Raw genomic sequence first — 19,260 nt, 5'->3', positions numbered from 1 at the left:
GAAGGTGATCCAAGTTAATGTTATATTTATTAACAGGTTCGAATATTTTGGGTAGTCGGACCCGGAGTCTGTGGTTTCTCTGTGCTCTGTTACAAGGGGATTTAGAGATAAGTTGCATATGAGAGGCTCCTACGCCCTCTGGGGGCAGTATGGAGGGCATGGCGATATAGACAGTAGTAATAAATAGAGCTATCAGGTTAATGAATGATGCTCGATAGACTGGGGTTGGCAAGTAAGAGTACATAGTGTTGTGGCTAGTCGAACTGGAGCCTGCTATTACGTGCATCGATCAAATATTAGACAGCATAGGGCTAGATATTAGGCAGAGTAGGCTAAGTATTGGGCAGCATAGGCTAAATGCAGCAATCAAATATTGGGCAAAAATAGGCTAAATGCAGCAATCAAATATTGGGCAAAGTGGGGCTAAATCCAGCGATCTAACATTAGGCAAAATAGGCTGAATGCAGCATTCAAATATTGGGCAAAAATGGGCTAAATGCAGCAATCAAATATTGGGCAAAATAGGCTAAATGCAGCAATCAGATATTGGGCAAAATAGGTTAAATGCAGCAATCAAGTACTGGGTAAAATAGGCTAAATACAGCAATCAAATATTGGGCAAAAATAGGCTAAATGCAGCAATCAAATATTGGGCAAAATAGGCTAAATGCAGCAATCAAATATTGGGAAAAATAGGCTAAATGCAGCAATCAAATATTGGGCAAAAATAGGCTAAATGCAGCAATCAGATATTGGGCAAAATGGGCTAAATGCAACAATCAAGCATTGGGCAAAATAGGCTAAATGCAGCAATCAAATATTGGGCAAAATAGGCTAAATGCAGCAATCAAGCATTGGGCAAAATAGGCTAAATGCAGCAATCCGATATTGGGCAAAATAGGCTAAATGCAGCAATCAAGCATTGGGCAAAAACAGGCTAAATGCAGCAATCAAATATTGGGCAAAATAGCCTAAATGCAGCAATCAAATATTGGGCAAAAACAGGCTAAATGCAGCAATCAAGTATTGGGCAAAAATAGGCTAAATACAGCAATCAAATATTGGGCAAAAATAGGCTAAATGCAGCAATCAAATATTGGGCAAAATAGGCTAAATGCAGCAATCAAGTATTGGGCAAAAATAGGCTAAATGCAGCAATCAGATATTGGGCAAAATAGGCTAAATGCAGCAATCAAGCATTGGGCAAAATAGGCTAAATGCAGCAATCAAATATTGGGCAAAAATAGGCTAAATGCAGCAATCAGATATTGGGCAAAAAAGGCTAAATGCAGCAATCAAATATTGGGCAAAATAGGCTAAATGCAACAATCAAATATTGGGCAAAATAGGCTTAATGCAGCAATCAGATATTGGGCAAAATAGGCTAAATGCAGCAATCAGATATTGGGCAAAATAGGCTAAATGCAACAATCAAATATTGGGCAAAATAGGCTAAATGCAGCAATCAAATATTGGGCAAAATAGTCTAAATGCAGCAACCAGATATTGGGCAAAATAGGCTAAATGCAGCAATCAAATATTGGGCAAAATAGGCTAAATGGAACAATCAAATATTGGGCAAAATAGGCTTAATGCACCAATCAAATATTGGGCAAAATAGGCTAAATGCAACAATCAGATATTGGGCAAAATAGGCTAAATGCAGCAATCAAGTATTGGGCAAAAATAGGCTAAATGCAGCAATCAGAGAGTGGACAATGTGCTGATAGGGAGCCACTTGGACCTTACAGCGCCATAGGGCAATCAGCGTAGGCAGTTAGAGGATAGGTACATAGATGAGGCATGTTTGTACCGCCTGGTACAGGGTTGTAGTATGGGGCAGGGCACGGTTAGTAGAGCTTAAGATGGCAATGTGCCGGCGTGCAGGCATGAGCAAGGGTAGGACACTATTTGAGCAGGGTAGAGTATGGCTGGTTGCTATAGTGTAAAAACATAAAGTAGGTCACAGTAATGGGTTATGGTACAGTTAATGTGGTACTTACATCAGGTAGGCAGGTACCTGTGACTAGATCAAAAGTTTGTGCAGTAGCGTTATATTTGGAGTGGCACCTTGCGCCAAACCGCGGCGAACAGGGGCAAACAGGGCAAGCGGCCTTATGTTGAGCTTAGGTGGCTGCCGGCTTCCGCCTGCCGGCGGATGTATGGCCTCAAATGCGGGCTAGAAGATGTTGCTTAGCAACGCTTGGGACGCCCAGCCTCGCTTTCAGGCCGCATCGCGCCGAACATTTTGTTTTTGCGAAAGTCGGCGTGTGCGGTCCTGGGGGCTGAGGAGGGTTGCAGGGGGCTCCTTCGTTGTTGGAGGGCACTCAGGGGAGGCAGGTGCAGGGGCAGATGGACTCTGCTCCCTGATCCCATAAGGGGACCAAACGCCATCACGTGTGTCTGCAGGACTCCGGTGCTGGCGATGCCGGTCGGTGCCTGTGGCGAGGTCCTGGTCGGTGGTGGGGGGCTCCTGCCCACTCCACGGCAATAGGGGTCTGTGGGGGCAAACAGGGAAAGTGGCCTTATGTTGGCCTTAGGTGGCCGCCGGCTTCCTCCTGCCGGCGGATGTCTGGCCTCAAATGCGGGCTAGAAGACGTTGCTTAGCAACGCTTGGGATGCCCAGCCTCGCTTTCAGGCCGCATTGCGCCCGACATTTTGTTTTTGCGAAAGTCGGCGCGTGCGGACCTGGGGGCTGAGGAGGGCTGCAGGGGGCTCCTTCGTTGTTGGAGGGAACTCAGGGGAGGCAGGTGCAGGGGCAGATGGAGTCTGCTCCCTGATCCCGTGAAGGGATCAAATGCCGTCGCGTGTGTCCGCGGGTCTCCGGTGCTGGCGATGTCGGTCGGTGCCTGTGGCGAGGTCCTGGTCAGTGGTGGGGGCTCCTGCCCACTCCACCGCGATGGGGGTTTGTGGGGGCAAACAGGGAAAGTGGCCTTATGTTGGCCTTAGGTGGCCGCCGGCTTCCGCCTGCCGGCAGATGTATGGCCTCAAATGCGGCTAGAAGATGTTGCTTAGCCACGCTTGGGACGCCCAGCCTCGCTTTCAGGCCGCATCGCGCCCGACATTTTGTTTTTGCGAAAGTCAGCGCGTGCGGTCCTGGGGGCTGAGGAAGGCTGCAGGGGGCTCCTCCGTTGTTGGAGGGCACTCAGGGGAGGCAAGTGCAGGGGCAGATGGACTCTGCTCCCTGATCCCGTGAAGGGATCAAACGCCGTTGCGTGTGTCCACGGGACTCTTGTGCTGGCGATGCCGGTTGGTGCCTGTGGCGAGGTCCTGGTCAGTGGTGGGGGCTCCTGCCCACTCCACGGCGATGGGGGTCTGATTGGTTCTTCCATCATAGATGTATAAAGGTTTTTCTTTTTTTTTAACGTGCAAGATACTTTTTTTTGTTTTTTCTCTGTATATGCGTTTCTGTTTGTCTCTCCTGATATTTTTACCACATTCTGGTCAATTCTTTTTGCACATCCACTCCAAAGTTCCCTCTCCTCCTCTCCTAATTTTTCTTCTTCTTTACCTTTTCCTTTTCTTTTGACTCATTTTAAAGTGTAATGGACGGATGAAGTGGAAGAAGCAAAGCAGCATGGGTCACAAAGGATCTAATTAAACTTGTAAAAACGGGTAAAACACAGTTAAATCAAGTGAAAAAAATAACTACAAAGTTCCATGAAAGTATGCACGATTTCTCCTTCCACATACATCTACATAGCCACCCTGGATGTGGCACATGTAATCCTAAAAGTACCGCGTAATCCACTACTTTTTCATGATAGTGAAGGTGGGGGGTAAACCATATCAAACTGGGTAGGGGATTCAGTCTTCCATCATAGATGTATAAAGGTTTTTTTTTGTTGACCTGGTCAATGCTTCTTGCACAGTGTAAAAGAAAACGGTATTGCCAATGACACTCAAATAAATGCAATTTCTACGGAACCACTGCATATTTTGTGACCTCATGATCTTATAGTAGGTGCAGAACATGCCAGCAGTCTGCATAAACTCACCCATGATTCTGTTTATAGCACACCCTCCGACCTCTTGCTGGGGACAAATTACACTGTCATGGACCCAAACTCCTCTTGGTGTTATGCATGAGAAAACGACCTTGGCAGTAGGAAAAGTATGCATCACTGCGGTCAGCAACCTCTTCAGGTGACGGATTAATCGTCCACACGACATGTAACTGAAATGTAGACTTCCATAGTGCACCACAACTAAGTCAACGTTCGTGACGGATGCCACATATCTGCAAAGGCGAGCCATCCCGCCGAAACTGCAGTCACCCTGACAGGCCCAGAAAGTGTCCACTCCTTCCAACCCGAAATTACCAGCAACGCCTCTTTGCACACAACACTTGTGCAGATGGCGCACAAGGGTATCACCAACGATAAGCACTGTGCATCTCTCTATCTCGACCACCCTCACGACACAGTATTGGGACAAAATGGTACTGCCCCTTCCTGTGAACTAAGCCCTAGACCCCTAATTGCTTATTTCCCACAATTCCATTTCCCTTTCCACCCTGCTCATAATGGGAGGATGTGCACGTGTGCTTTCCCATCTACAGTGAGGGCCAGGGCCGCATTAAGCTCAGACAATACTTCTTCCCTTTGCACAGTCACTTTTTACAGCACTCCCCCATTGGCTGTTGTCAAATTTTCAAACACGCATGCAGCAATCGCATACAAAGCCTCTGCATTGCACACTGTCATTTCTATACACCACTCCATATTTACCGTGAAACACTCTCAGTACACGTTCTGTTTGATTGCAAAGGCCCTCCACCAGAAACCTGTGCTAAAGAATGCACGATTGCAGCATCCACAAAGATCCTAAGACGACCCAGCACCCCTTTGGCCATACACACAACATTGCAGCCCTTTCCACACCCACCACAACACTGTACATCCAAGCAAGCGACCATGTGGGCACCTAATATTATGCACAAATGTAACATACGTAGCGGCACTTCTACACAACTCCATCACATCATAAAACACCCATTCATGAAAACGTGTCACACTTGGCAGAATCCACAAACATACCACAGCCAGTACCACCCCTACGCACTGCCATTCACAAAGTATTGTGTCACTGTCAACCTATGCACAACAGATTCATAACATTGGGCCTACTTCAATAAATCTGCACACAGCAGAGTAACCAACCACATATAAGCTGCACTTCAACCATACCCACTTCCATACTCACATTACGTACACAATGCACCCTGTGGCAACACTACACAACCTCTCACTGCACCATCTCCTGCCGCACACCAAATATTGTAGCATGTTGCAACTATCACCACAACCATGGAATGCACAATACACGGTTTGCAATTCACTTGTGGTGCTGTAAACATTAACAATGTGCTCCACACCCATTCTCCAAAGATCACCACCCTGTGCCTCATGCACTGTCAAACCTTAATTGCTCCAGTGGGTGTGCTCCTTGCACACATTCCCCACATTGTAATGTAACCATGCATGTCAGAATGTCACCAACTACCACTATGCACAGACGCACCACTGGCACCAGCACACCTAACCAACCTCCACACCGCAATGGACATGGACAGCGTTACATGCAACAGTTACCGTATAAACATTACACTGTCTCCGGCACCCCTACACCCTTTCATTCACATACTATTGTCTTACCCACTTCCACTCAGAAAGTATTGTGTCACTGCCAACTTAACAACAAAATGTTTACAACATTGTGCCCACAGCACACTATCCAAGCACATATAAGCTGCCCTTCAACCATACCCTCTACCATACCTCTACCATACTGACAGTATGCAAACACTGCACCCAATGCCCACACTGCATGACTTTTCACTACAGCATCTCCAACCACAGTGCACCGCCATGGAGCTATGCAGCAACACATTGCAACAATTACCATAATGTACAAACAAAACACTCTCTCCTGCATCCCTGTGCACTTTCAATCACATACTATGGGTGTACCCACTTCCATTCACAAAGTATTGTGCCACTGCCAACCTACCCACATTCTATTTGCAAAATGTGCTCCACAACCATTCCTTACATGTTACCACCCTCTAACTGATGCACATTCAAAAATGCAATACTGCCGTGGGTGTCCTCAAAGCCTAGGCTCTTGAGTGCATGGCCTACGACCTACTGCCTTTGGCCATGCACCCAATAGTCTAGGCCTTGAACACACCCTCAGCAACGTAATGCCACCATGCATGTCACCATGTCAGCAACTACAACAATCCACATACACACCACTGACACCAGCACTCCTACCCAACCTGTACACCGCCATGGCGCTATGCAGCAACAAATTGCAACAGTTAACTTAACGCCCATGTGGGCAGCTAACGTTATGCACAAACGTAACATACGTAGGTAGCAGCACATCACCCCAACTCCACCACACAATAAAACACCCATTCACGAAAACAGGTTGCAATTACCAGAATCCACAAACATACCACAGCCTCCATCAACCCTACCTACAGCCGTTCACAAAGTATTGTGTCACTAACCATTGCATTTTCACAACATTGCGCCTACTTCAACAAATCTGCACACAACAAAGGCCTTAAACACACCCACGGCAACGTAATGCCACCATGCATGTCACCAACTACGACCATCCACATACACACCACTGCCATCAGCACTCATACACAACCAGCGCACTGCCATGCAGATATGCAGCAACAAATTGCAACAGTTAACATAATGTACAAACAAAACACTCTCTCCTGCACCCCTGTGCACTTTCATTCACATACTATGGGCGTACCCACTTCCATTCACAAAGTACTGCGTCACTGCCAACCTACCTACATTCTGTTCGCAACACTGGCCCTACTGCAAACAATCTGCACACACCACACTATGCAAGCACCACGCTCTACCAAATGCAGAGTCAAACATGCGTTCCTGTAGTGGGTATGTTGCAGCCCTATGCTCTTGAGTGCATGCCCTACACCCTAGGGCCTACGGTCTTTGGCCATGCACCCAATAGTCTAATCCTTCCACAGAGCCACTGCACCTTCATTCACAGATGCATGCCACCATGTGCCCAACTACTGCATACCAAGCACAGTGCACAGCCACCCACGCTCCCACCCACCCTATGTCATTTGCAATTCACTCCCCTTCTGCAATTGACCTGCTACCACTCACCATGAAAAGAGGTTGCTGCAAAGAGGTAGCGGCAGAAGCTATGGCGCCATTACGACAGCTGCCTCCAATCACCACACAAAGTACTCGCCTACATATGTCTCTCACTCCCCACCTGTTCCCTCCCTTATTGCCGCCAACACATTCCGTACGGTACATTTTCCAGACCCTTAAGCCGCAGCACTGTCCTCTGATACACCATGGCTGCTTTCCCAAAAAATGTTTAATGCACACCATGCTTCCCTCCAGCCAACCACAGCCGCGTCCCTACTTTTCCAGCAGTACGCTGTACCGCAAGCCAATGACACCCAACTCATTTTTTGGGACGTGCATTTCAGTTCTTTGCAACAAAAGTACTGATAGGATTTCCACGAAACACACAAAAGCACACTTTCTGACCCATGCCCCCGCTCCTGCTGCAAATTTGGTGAAAATAGATCCAGCCGTTCGGCCTGTAGCCGTGCGTAAAGTTTTTCCCCATTCAGTCTATGGAAAAAAAAATGTTTTGGGACCCCCCCATATAACTTTGCCCCCCCGCACAAAATCTCACCCAACTTGGTGAAAAAGCTGAACATATACTTTGCAAAGTTTGCTGAGGATTCGTCCAGGGGGAGCAAAGTTATAAGCCGCAGAAAAGTGCTCTTCCTATGAATTTAGCAACTTAACCATAACTACACGGACACCACGGGCCATGTAATGTGATTTCTGTTCCTTGTGTCTATGAACCAATCACTCCTCAAATTTCATACTGTGCACGTGCTCTTAGGCCAATCCGTTTGCAGAATTTTTGTACCTGTAAAGGGTGAATTGGAAAGCTAATAGGGTTTTTTCTCTGTTTTTATTGAACATTTTCCAAAAGAGACTGCAATTATCAATAATTTTTGTAGTGTTTACATCTTCCTTTCACATAAATCAAGGTTATTGGAAGATGAGGATGCAGTTTCTTTTGTGGGTGTATACGTGGTTCTTGATCTGCTTTGATCAATTAACTGTTCCTAGCCTCAGTATTGATTGAATAATTAGTAGCATTATGACTCGATTCACATACTGTCTTCTCATCTTTCCTTTTTTTTAAATTCTCAATTTCAATAGTCAAAGACAAGGACATTGTTCATGAATATCTATCTTATCTTGAATCAGCACACCCCTCTTCCTTGTCCCAGTACTTTCGTAGTTCTCGATCTGAGAATTATTTTTGAAAAAGTCCATATGTATTGGTAGTCCTTTAAAGGAGTTCTGTGTTCATAATGTTTAATGTATATTAGTTTATCAACTCAGTCTTCCTCTTGACAGTCTCTCTCTAACCTTGCCTTGCTATTTCTCACTACAGTCCCCAACTATCCCACCTCACTATTCCTTGTGTTGGGAAGAGGGCAGTCCTGCCCTACCCCCTAGGCTCTTTAGAGAGAGGCGAAATGCATTAGAAGCACTATGATGGGCCAATGGGGGGGCAGTGAGAGGACAACCCCCCAGTTTAACAGGACCCTACTTCAATAAAACCAAATATTGTCTATCCACATAGTACAGCATAAGGCACGCAAAGTATCGCTATTTTGCGTAGATATTAGTAACCATAGGTAGAAGGGAAGGCTTACACAGTAAATGCCGCATTGCAAACACTAGGCTAAATTGCGAGACAAGGAAAATCTCCAGCCATGCCCAAGTTGACATGAGGACAGCTCACACCCCCAACCACCACAACATCTATTCATTGTTCTAAGACTGTTGCAAAGATTTGTGTTTGTACGGTGCCTGTAAACTGTGTGCTAACTTTAGAAACTTTATTCAAAAAAGGATCACATGTGTCTTTTGTTTTTGAATTTCAAACATTTATTCCAATTGCCATTAATTATATATTGTATTCATTTCTTACAATTCGCTTACTTAATAATCTCTCTACACGTGTTTCCCCATAGCGTTGCCTATGGTTCATTAGGAGAGATACTGTAAATAAAGAAACAATGATAGACATCAACACAAAAAATGAAGGGACAGTGAAGAATCTATTAGGATTTTCAATAGCATTATGTATGGTACTCACCCTTAGAGTTGATCTTCTAACAGAGACTAAAGTGTTCTGTCTCATGTATTTTTCTTATGATGTATTTTTATCTTTTGTTTTACCATTTCTATAGAAGTGAATTCAAAATATGAGCCGGGGTTAATTATTGGTCTTGAGAAGAATTTTTGATTTGGGAATTTACTTTAGTGCCCAACACTCTGGATTATTAGCATTCAGGGGTAATTTCTACCCTTTTTTCCCTTTAAATTTCAATTGATGTGGAAAAAATTTATCATTTAGAATGTTGATCATTCTCTTAACCAGTTTTTATCCCAATAGATGTTAACTCTTAGCATATGAATTAGCTAAGACTTTGGGCATTCTAGCAAATATTTACTTTAGCAAGAATTTATTAAAGGTGATAAAAAAGTTAAAGCATTCTTCTCAAGGATAAAGGCTCACCTTTAACTATTTTTCAATAGTGAAGTAGAAGGATCCGATTGTCCTTCTCACAGCACCAGGATCTGCATTGTTATTTTGTTCTTATTTTCATTTATTTTTACAGTCACAATAATAGTGCCCAACGTGCAGATAACTAAGAACATCTATGGACTGAAGGACTCGCCCAAACAATAGGAAGAAAGCCGACCAAAGACCGTAATTAGTGTTGCAAAGATGTTCGAGAGGAATGTGCCCTACAATGCTGTGATCACACACCAGCGTCTTGTGCGCATGTTACTCACACTGGCCAAAGCCTGACCCAGCCCACACCTCGTCGACCATGAGTTATAGCCCATATAACTGACTAAAATGTAAGACCTCTGAATTCCAGGGCACCAGGTGCCCTTTGACCACCAACCCCAAAGTACTCCATTGCACTCCTTCAAATGTTGGCCTCTAAGGGGGAAAAGGTCGATAAGGCCAACTTGCAATATTGTCAACAGGAGGAGCTCTATCTGGGGCAGTTCATATCAGTGAACAGTAAAAGAAAACTCCCAGAAAGGGAAGCGGCAGTACGCGCCACCCCCAGACCTGCCTCAGTTAAAGAAATGCAGAAGTTTCTGGGCCTGTGTAACTACAGCAGGGCCTGGATTCCAGATTACTTGGCATACACAAGGCCACTTTTACAGGCCCTTACGGAAGCACAATAAACAAATGGCCACAAGTTACAGTGGACGGCAGAAATGATCAAACAGTTTGACGACTTAATAGAAGTCCTTAGTTCGGCACCCGTATTGGCCACCACAGATTATACACAGGAATATCACTTGTACATTCAGATGGCCAGTTTATGACAGCGGTATTGACTCAGAAAAGCACTATGGGCCATAAGCCATTGGCCTGTTAGAGCAGCACTTTGGATACAGTGATACAGTGATGCAAGGGCAGTTTTGATGCGAAAAAGCTTTTGCAGCTGCTGCCTTTGCAATAGAGAAAGGTTCAAAGTTCTACAATTGTGATGGGGTGTTCAGTCATGTTGTACATTCTTTATTATGCCCTTCTAGAAAGGTCAACGTCTACTCTGACTATGCAAAGGTCTTTGGCATATGAGATCATCATTTTTAAACCCTCTATTCATGTGGTTAGGTGTAAAACAGTGAACCCTGCCACCTTTTTAACTGACATGCCTACTACAGAGGACTTAATGGTGCATGACTGTGCCACATATGAGGGGGATTAGGATGTAATTCCCAAGGCAAGGGACTGTGCAGTGACAGAGGGTGAGGTACTTCTTATTGACAGGTCTTCCACAATTGATCAGGAGGTTGGGCAAAGACGGACAAGGCCAGCGCTGGTAAAACACGAGGAAGGGGAATATAAGTCGGTGATTATGAAAAGGTTGCCCATGCATTATTCTGCACAGGCGGTAGAACCCGTAGCGCTCATCGAAGCATTGAGAGCGTCTTAAGGGTGCCTTGTCACAATATATTCAGGCTCAGCATACATTCCAATAACTGTGCACACTGCTCTATCCCACTGTAAGAGGAGGGGGATTTGTAGCACAGCATTTCTCATCTCCCAGATTATCGAATTACAAGGAAGGGCACCTGAAAGGAAGAAAGAGTTGTGGTCATGTAGAGGTTGTAAGCAATCCCTGACTGATCTGTTGTGGAGGCAAGATAGCTCTGAGAAGAGAGTCATGCCCCCAGCAGCTGCCAGCAATAGCCTTTGAACAGTTACGTTACCCCTCCCACAGTTTGAAGCTGCACATCGCAGCAGATATACAGGCCGATTGGTTCATATCAAACATCCAGGAAAGTGTTAGGGAGAATTCTCCAAAATGGCTAATTTCCCTTACCTACTGAGTCCCTCAGCAGCTTTGCTGGATTTCTAGGATTTATGTTTTTCACCTGGTAAGAGTGTGAGCCTTTTTCCCACTCTTACATGTGTTTTACTGTGTGTGTGTGTGTACATTGTTTTGTGTTCATATGCTGTGGAGCCTCACCTACTCCACAGGCATCATCTTATTACTGTGTGTTACACAGCACCTTCAGTGCAGTAACAGAGGGTTGTCTTTTATACTTCCCAGCTCAGACTCCATTTTCTGGGACTGACTACTGTCTCCCAGAATATGTAAAGTTGCCATTGACTTTATTAGTCTCTTTAGTCCACAGACCCAGTAAAAACTATCTTACATAGAGTACTAGGAAGGGTTTATACTTATCCCTTTTTGTCTGTTTCTCTTGGAGCACTGTTTGGCTCCCTTTTCATCAAGACTTGGCTGGTGGCAGTGGTAACTACACTATTTTTCCTACCACAGTTATCTAAAATAACCTTGGTATTGTTTTAGGCTATCTTTGTAGCCTCAAACTTAAACCCGCTAGACCCTATACTTTTTTATACGGTTCCAGCTGGGTTTATTTGCCATTTCTTTTTTAAAATGTCTTTATCATGTTTTACTCCGCGCACCAAACCAGGTGTGGTTCCTTTGTACACCGTCCTTTCATGGACTTCTACGCAGAAGCCTTCCTTAGGTGCCTGAAAGTCTGGGTAGGCAGGATGTGAGGGAGGGGTTTTAGGACCCCTGCCATGGGTTCCCTTGGTAACCCAAGTCGCACTCCTGTTTGATTGGCTAGGTGACTGTCCCACCAGGACAGCCACCCTGCTGTGTGATTGACAGCCAGGCTGTGTGAATAGGGAAAAACTGCATAAAAAGCAGGTCTCTGGGACTGGAAAGGCAGAGTCGCCACTGAAACAAAGGAACCGATGAGGAGCTGACAGAAGAGGACCCCTACAACAACAGAACCGCCCAGTGAAGCCCTGCTGCAGGTCTGAATCTTCAGACTCCAATGACAGAGAAGATCTACAAGGAATATTCTTCCCCTCAGCTGGTGGGACCAACCAGTTCTCCCAAACTGCAAGCCAGGACTCCCTCCTCTGGTCGAATTTGCTGTACAGAGATACAGTGAACCGGATAGCCAGGAAGGTCGGACCCTGCTTGTGTTTTAAGGAGAGCAAATTTTATTTGTTGCTTTGTTCTGCTGCTGGTTTCTTCCCTGGGCAGTGCAGGACCCTCCAGTCTTCCTACTTCGTGTCAGTCCGACAGTCGCTTCAGGAACCGTGAGCCTGCAGGACCTGCCAGGAACGTCCACCTCACCTACATCTTCTTCACCATTTAAAGGTACTGTGCAAATCCGGTTGTTTGTTTCGTACAGCTGCGGTGAAGGTGTGTGAAACCTTTCACCAATCCGAGGGCTTGTCCTTCTCTACTCTTTATATTAACTTTTCTATCGACCAACTTCGTCCGGAACTCTTGGCAAAGACTTAACCACGAACTACCCTGAACTGTGTGATCTTGAGCAAAAGACTTTTGACCTATTGACTTTGCGCTAAGCCTTTTGGATTTGATTCCATCATTGTAGTTCCTCTTTCTAGATTTCCCTGCTTACTTACCTGTTGGTGCTGCTCAATTTTAGTCTAACTTTGTTTTTCCCTCCCTTTTTAAATTGCTGGAGTGCCATTTTGCTCACACTTCCTTTTGAGCTTTAGTTGTCCAGAATCTATTGGGAGTGGTGTGGTGTATTAAGAGTGTGATTTGTAAACTGCTTTACTTTAGTCAAATGTTATATAACTGATGTGTAAATAAATGTATATTCTTTTACTCAGAAACCTTAAGTCAGTGTTTGTTTGAATCATAGTAATTGCTGCCCTTTGTGTAACTATTAATACTGCTCACTTGCTCTTGAGATAGGTCTGGCTGCTCAGCCATCGCTACCACTTTACAGTGTAGTACAGGCTTGTACCAAAGGTGATTTTCTACTGTCACTTGCAGTCTTAATTGTGCGTGGTGTTCCCAAAGGGTACTGCATATAATTCGGCCAAACAGAAAGCATTACAGAAATGGTCATACATTGCACCAGATGTCAAAACTTCAGTGCATGAGTGACACTACAGATGTCACGGGGCACTTTGACCCACCCTACTGGGCCGTTCTGTGAATTGCACATAGATTTTACTCATATGGGTGAGCGTTGTAATGGATCTAGGTACCTCATTGTAGTGGATTGTCCTTTCTCAATGTGGGTGGAAGCAGGGCCGTGTGCACATCCAGATGCCAATTGTGCTGCTAGATTTTTAGTGGGGTTTGTGCACGGTTTTAAGATTAGATAATGGCCCACCTTTCTTCAATGCATTATTTCAGCACCTTACAGCACTACTTGCCATCAAGCACTGGATGTGTTCGATTTATCACCCAAAGGCCAATGTTGTTGTGGATAGAATAAACGGTTATCCAAACTGTGTACCACGTTGAAGAAAAACTGGGTGCACTGTTTGCCCCTGGACCTCTTCAGTTTACGCACACAGCCAAGCAAATATCACCATTTGTCTCCTGATGAAGTGGTCACTGGCCGGCATATGCATACTCCCATATTCCCTGTAAGAAGGGCTTCAGACACACACCTGGCAGCAGTGGTGCTAGGTGATGAGTTCAAAGAATATTTGACCACACTAACTAGGGCCATTAAATGTGTCTCCCGACAGATTCCATCTCCCAGGATTGTGACGACAGAAACACTGGATGTTGAGACTACTACGGTGACAGATCCCAAGCATATGACCATGCAACCACTACTGCCTGGGAACCTTATATACATCCACCATTTCGTGCACAGATAGAATAACCCTGGGTTCCAAGGGCCCAAGAGGTGGTATTTTGTACTCCTCTTGCTGCAAAAGTCAAGGACTTGCGCTATTGGTCCACCTCTCCAACATTCGTAGGGTACCTCCAGAAAGTACACTGGTACATCAGTTGTCTTCAAACAAGTGGTAGCAGTACCTGTGCCCCGTCTACCTCACCGGCCTGTCCAGGGGCAATACTTGTACGCTAGCATGTTCCATTTGCATGCTCAAAGTTAGCTGCTAGCTCCATTTCTTTCTTTTCAGAGAGAGCTGTCTTCCCTCTTTCTTTTTGCTCTCCTTTCCTCTCTTTCTCTCTCTCTCTTTCTCTCTCACTCTCTCTTTCTCTTTCTTAATCTCTCTCTCTCCCTTTGCCTCCTTTCTTTGTGTACAAAGTACGTCTTATACAATTTTGCCTTTTTCGTTGTCTTGTGTGTCTGCGTTTTCATTGCAGGAAAGAAGAAGCTGGACGTGGCTAATGTAAATAGTTTGTTACGTAGGGACCAGAGGTTTAGATGCATGAACGACAGAAAACTGACCAATGTTAATATTTTGGGTTGACTATTACCGTAGGTCTCTGTGTGATATTGCTATTATTGTTGGGATTATATTGGGGGGAGGTTGTTATAGAGGAAGGTTCTATAAAGGAGGAAATGGGGGGAATAGGATTGTATATTATCCAAATGGAACGATACATATAAATGTTAATAATATGAGTGGAGTTACATATATTAGCATTAATGTGAACACTAACAATGATAATGGGTATCAATTTGATGACTTTAAACAGCACAATGCGTTAGTAGGGGAACCAGTGAAAAGGTTGTTTTCAGCAAGTAGGAGATTGTCTACCACTGCAATACAATATAATGATATTTCTGATAGCAGTATTAAAGCTGCCTTCCTTGAAAGCAGGTATAGAAAAATGACAAGACAAGTACGACAAAAATATGAAACGTATGAAGGGCTGGGTTCGGATGTGATTGAGGCTATTCTTAATCCGATTTCACCAACCCATGGCATTCTGACATGAGTAGTGTGGGGAGAAACGCTGTGAATGGAAGCTGTTATGTGTGTTCACTCATTCCGCACGCGTCAGGGGTTCCCAAGGTGTTAGTACTGAAAGCAGTCCCAATTATAGAGGCACAATGCCTAGTTCATCTTTCTCTATGCAGAATTAAAGGAACGTTCCAGGCACACAGTGTGCAACTGCAAAGGGTGGGCCCAGATCTCGTACAGTGCAGCTGTGATTCAAAAGATATCAAGTGTGTGGAGCTGCCATGTCTGAACGTGAAAGGGCATAAATATGTCAATAATAACTGGCAGGATATCACACTACCTTGCTTGGCAGAAGGACTGGTAAAATATAGCAAGGAAAGAATAGCATGGTAACACACCCGAGAATATTGCATTAGTAAAACTGTCTGAAGCCTGGCTGGGCACTTTAAGGAAAGCCTAACTGGGGACTGAGACCCAAATTTAGGTAAAGGGAAGAACGTAAGGGGTCTTGTGGACTGTGGCACATTCCTATGCACCAGTGGGTGAGGGATGACACCTTATACCAAGTTCATCTTTTCATATATATCGATAAACAATCTTTCCATACGAAATCAACTTTATTTATTCCAAATTGTTAAAAAGGAATCAGTTGACAAACATTAATTTGCACAATTTCATTAATATCACATCATGATACCATCAATAAAGTTCAATAAAATTATAGGTTCTCCCACCCCAATTCCCAGCATTCATCCACTCTCCTTTCCTCTAAGCACACTTCTCATACTCCATGCACATATGACCACCTCTATTGGTCACCCATTACAATCTGCACTATTTCACAATGTCTGGTTCCCTTTATCCATGTTTGTGTATCCCAATCTGTGTATCCCTGTTCCCACAGGTTTATGTCTACACGTGTTTCGGGTGTCATTGTTGGACTTCTTGGTTTGTGTCCGTAAATCATGCAACCTTCTTCAGGACAGAAAAAGCAGGACTCTCTCTATATCCTACTTAGCATGGTAGGGTGAGCCACACCGCCTATAAAAACAACAAGTAAAACCATAGTCCTCTCTCTATCTGTCATCCCTCTTGACTCATATAGTCCTTTTAATGTATCATTGATGGCTTTAAGTAGTCATGTAGTCTGTCTCACTGCCACCTCAAAGTCTGCAGCGGTAATCCAGATATTTTGGATGTATCCGAATTTCACTTTCTGGTTTGAACTATAAAATTCAGATCTTACCTGCAAAGTGAAATATTAACAACAATGATAATAATTGTACAACTCAATCTCAATCGTAAAATCAGATCTATAGTGCCTCTTTTAGTGCATATCCATTTACTTACGAGGCGAATGGTAGTCTCCACGTAGTATTCCGCACCATTTAAGGTTTCCCGCATTAATTAAGTGTCATTCTTCTTCCTATGGAAAACATCCTTTATTTAGAGTGTAATTCCAACTTAAGTGCTTTGTTGATTAGTGCATCCCTCCCCGTTACCTTAGCAGGGTATACTCACTTCTACAATCTTTTTTATTTCCTGTAGCCGTCTTGGCGGTATTCCTTACTTAGATGTCCTTCTTCTCGATTGGCTATTCACTAATTTTTTGTAATGGGGTAGAGGGACTTGTTGATCAGTGCCTTTTCACCCTAGGGGAGATTAGATATAATTGAAACAGTTAACACACTGCTCTCACTGTCCCAGCTTGGCGCACAATTGCCATCTTTTTCCTTAACTAAGCGTCCCTGTCTCTCGGAGACATCCATTTTTTTACTACCTTTATTTTATTGTGGTACTCTGCATTTTGTAGGTCCTTTCTGCTTGATATACCTATCTTTCCCACTTGTTACGGACCTTCCTCTCCCAAATACAGCCTGGGGTAATCACAGCCCATCCTTAAGTTGTGATCCTGGCACAATGCAAGATTATCACAGTTTCCAGTTAAGTAATCAGGAACTCATTCCGGAGTAGTTATTTAGATTACTCTAGAGGCATCTCATTTAAATAATTCGGCCTATACACATACTTCAGGATGGCTTCGGGTGATCTCCCTGCACGGGCAGTGGATGACTCCAGAATGATTCCAGGAAGATCCTCCTTTGAGGCTTGGTAACCCAATGGAAATACTGCAGGCCCTATGATCAACTAATCCCATTGCACCCCAAACCTACCACACACCGAAGGATGCATAACCGTCTGTGCAGCACTGCCACCCCACCACCTACACACCTAACATTCTGCAGAAACCTCAGGCAGGATATCGTCATTCCCAGGAAAAGTGGAGAGGCGGCCCTGATAGCAGGCCCTGTGCCGACTTCCCGCTGCCACAGATAATAACAAGTTCAGCAGCCACTCCACAGTACAGTCCAACACTAACAGTGCCAAGGTAAAGTAGACATGGGGCATGGGATCCTGTGACACAACCAACATTCCACACACATGGCCACTTTACATTACCACAATCAGTGGATGGCCATTGCCACAGACAAGTGGGCACAGGGCCTAGCCCAGCATTTCATCCCTTTCTGGAAAAGGTGGGCATGGGCCCTGACCCGCAGCCAGTCCTCCCATTCTCAACATTCACCTCACATGCATACTGGAACAGGCAGAGGCATGTAAGCCAGCTCAGGGTGCAGGGGAGGAAGAGGAGGGAAGGGAACAGGAATGCGGGGCCGTGCAGAGTGGGAAGGGAGCCGGTACAGCTCCATTGCTGTAGCAGCATCTCTCAGCAGCGTTTGATCTCGTGGACCATAACACCCTCACCAACCACCTCACGAATGCAGCGCACTTCTCCAAGCACGCTGCAACAGGGATCACCTCCTTCCTAGAAGGTGTTGTCCTATATAGCAAATGCTGAACCCACTGTCATACACTGTGGTGTTGCCCAGGGATCATGTACGGCACCAACGCTGTACAATCTATTTACAAAGCCCCTCTTTGATAAACTGGATGCACTTGGGATCACATACACAAACTATGCTGATGACACCCAAGTGCTCCCTCCACTCACTGGGAACTATCTCCAAGACGCCTCTTCCCTTCAACAAACTTACTCCACAATCCAAGCATGGATGGCCACCAATGGCTTATGCCTCAACGGCGATAAAACTGAAATCCTCATCCTCGGCCAAAAACCCACGCTAGCCAAATTGGGCCTGACTTATCAAAGCTTCTGCATAGACAACTGGGTCATCCCAGTCCTATCTTTAGTTAAAACGCTCGGAGTCCACGTTGATGCTACACTATCTATGGATAAACAAGTCAGCGCCATTGTATCGGCCTCCGCTCGGAGCACCAAACTGGTCAATGCAATAAAGCCGTTTCTAACAAAAGATAACTGCCTCTCCATTGCAAGAGCTACCATAGGAGCCAGATTGGAGTATTGCAATTCCCTCTTAGCGGGTACATAAAAAAGAAAACCTAGCCAGACTCCAAACCACTCAAAACAACTCCCTCAGAGCAACTCTCAGCATACCTAAAAGGGTACACATTTCTCAAGCAAGAAAAAACGCTCACTGGCTACCAGGCAAAGACCGAATCACTTTCAAGATTCTCTCCACTGCACGCAAATGCATCAACCTAACTGCACCCTCCTACTTATCAGACACACTAGTCAGAACACAATCCACTAGACCCACTCGACTAGAGTACACCAACCAACTCACAGTTCCACGAATCACCAGGGCCAAGGCAGGAGGAATCGGATTCCCCTACCTGGCACCCAAGCTTTGGAACACGCTACCCACAGCTCTCAGAGCTGAAACCTCTCTCCATGCCTTCCGCAAAAAGCTAAAAACAACACTCTTCCATTAGTCACTAGTACACTGCAGGGACTTCACACAGCTGCCCACGCACCTACTGCCCTAGCCCCAATGCTACCTCATGTTGTATGTATTTACGCAACTACTGTAACTGAGATATGAACAGATAGTGTAACCAGCGCCATAATGCCCACGGGCTGCTGCGTGCTCC

This window comes from Ambystoma mexicanum, chromosome 2q (assembly GCF_040938575.1).
Source record: "Ambystoma mexicanum isolate Mex_15411 chromosome 2q, UKY_AmexF1_1, whole genome shotgun sequence".
NCBI lineage: Eukaryota > Metazoa > Chordata > Amphibia > Caudata > Ambystomatidae > Ambystoma > Ambystoma mexicanum.
This window is presented reverse-complemented; position numbering follows the sequence as displayed.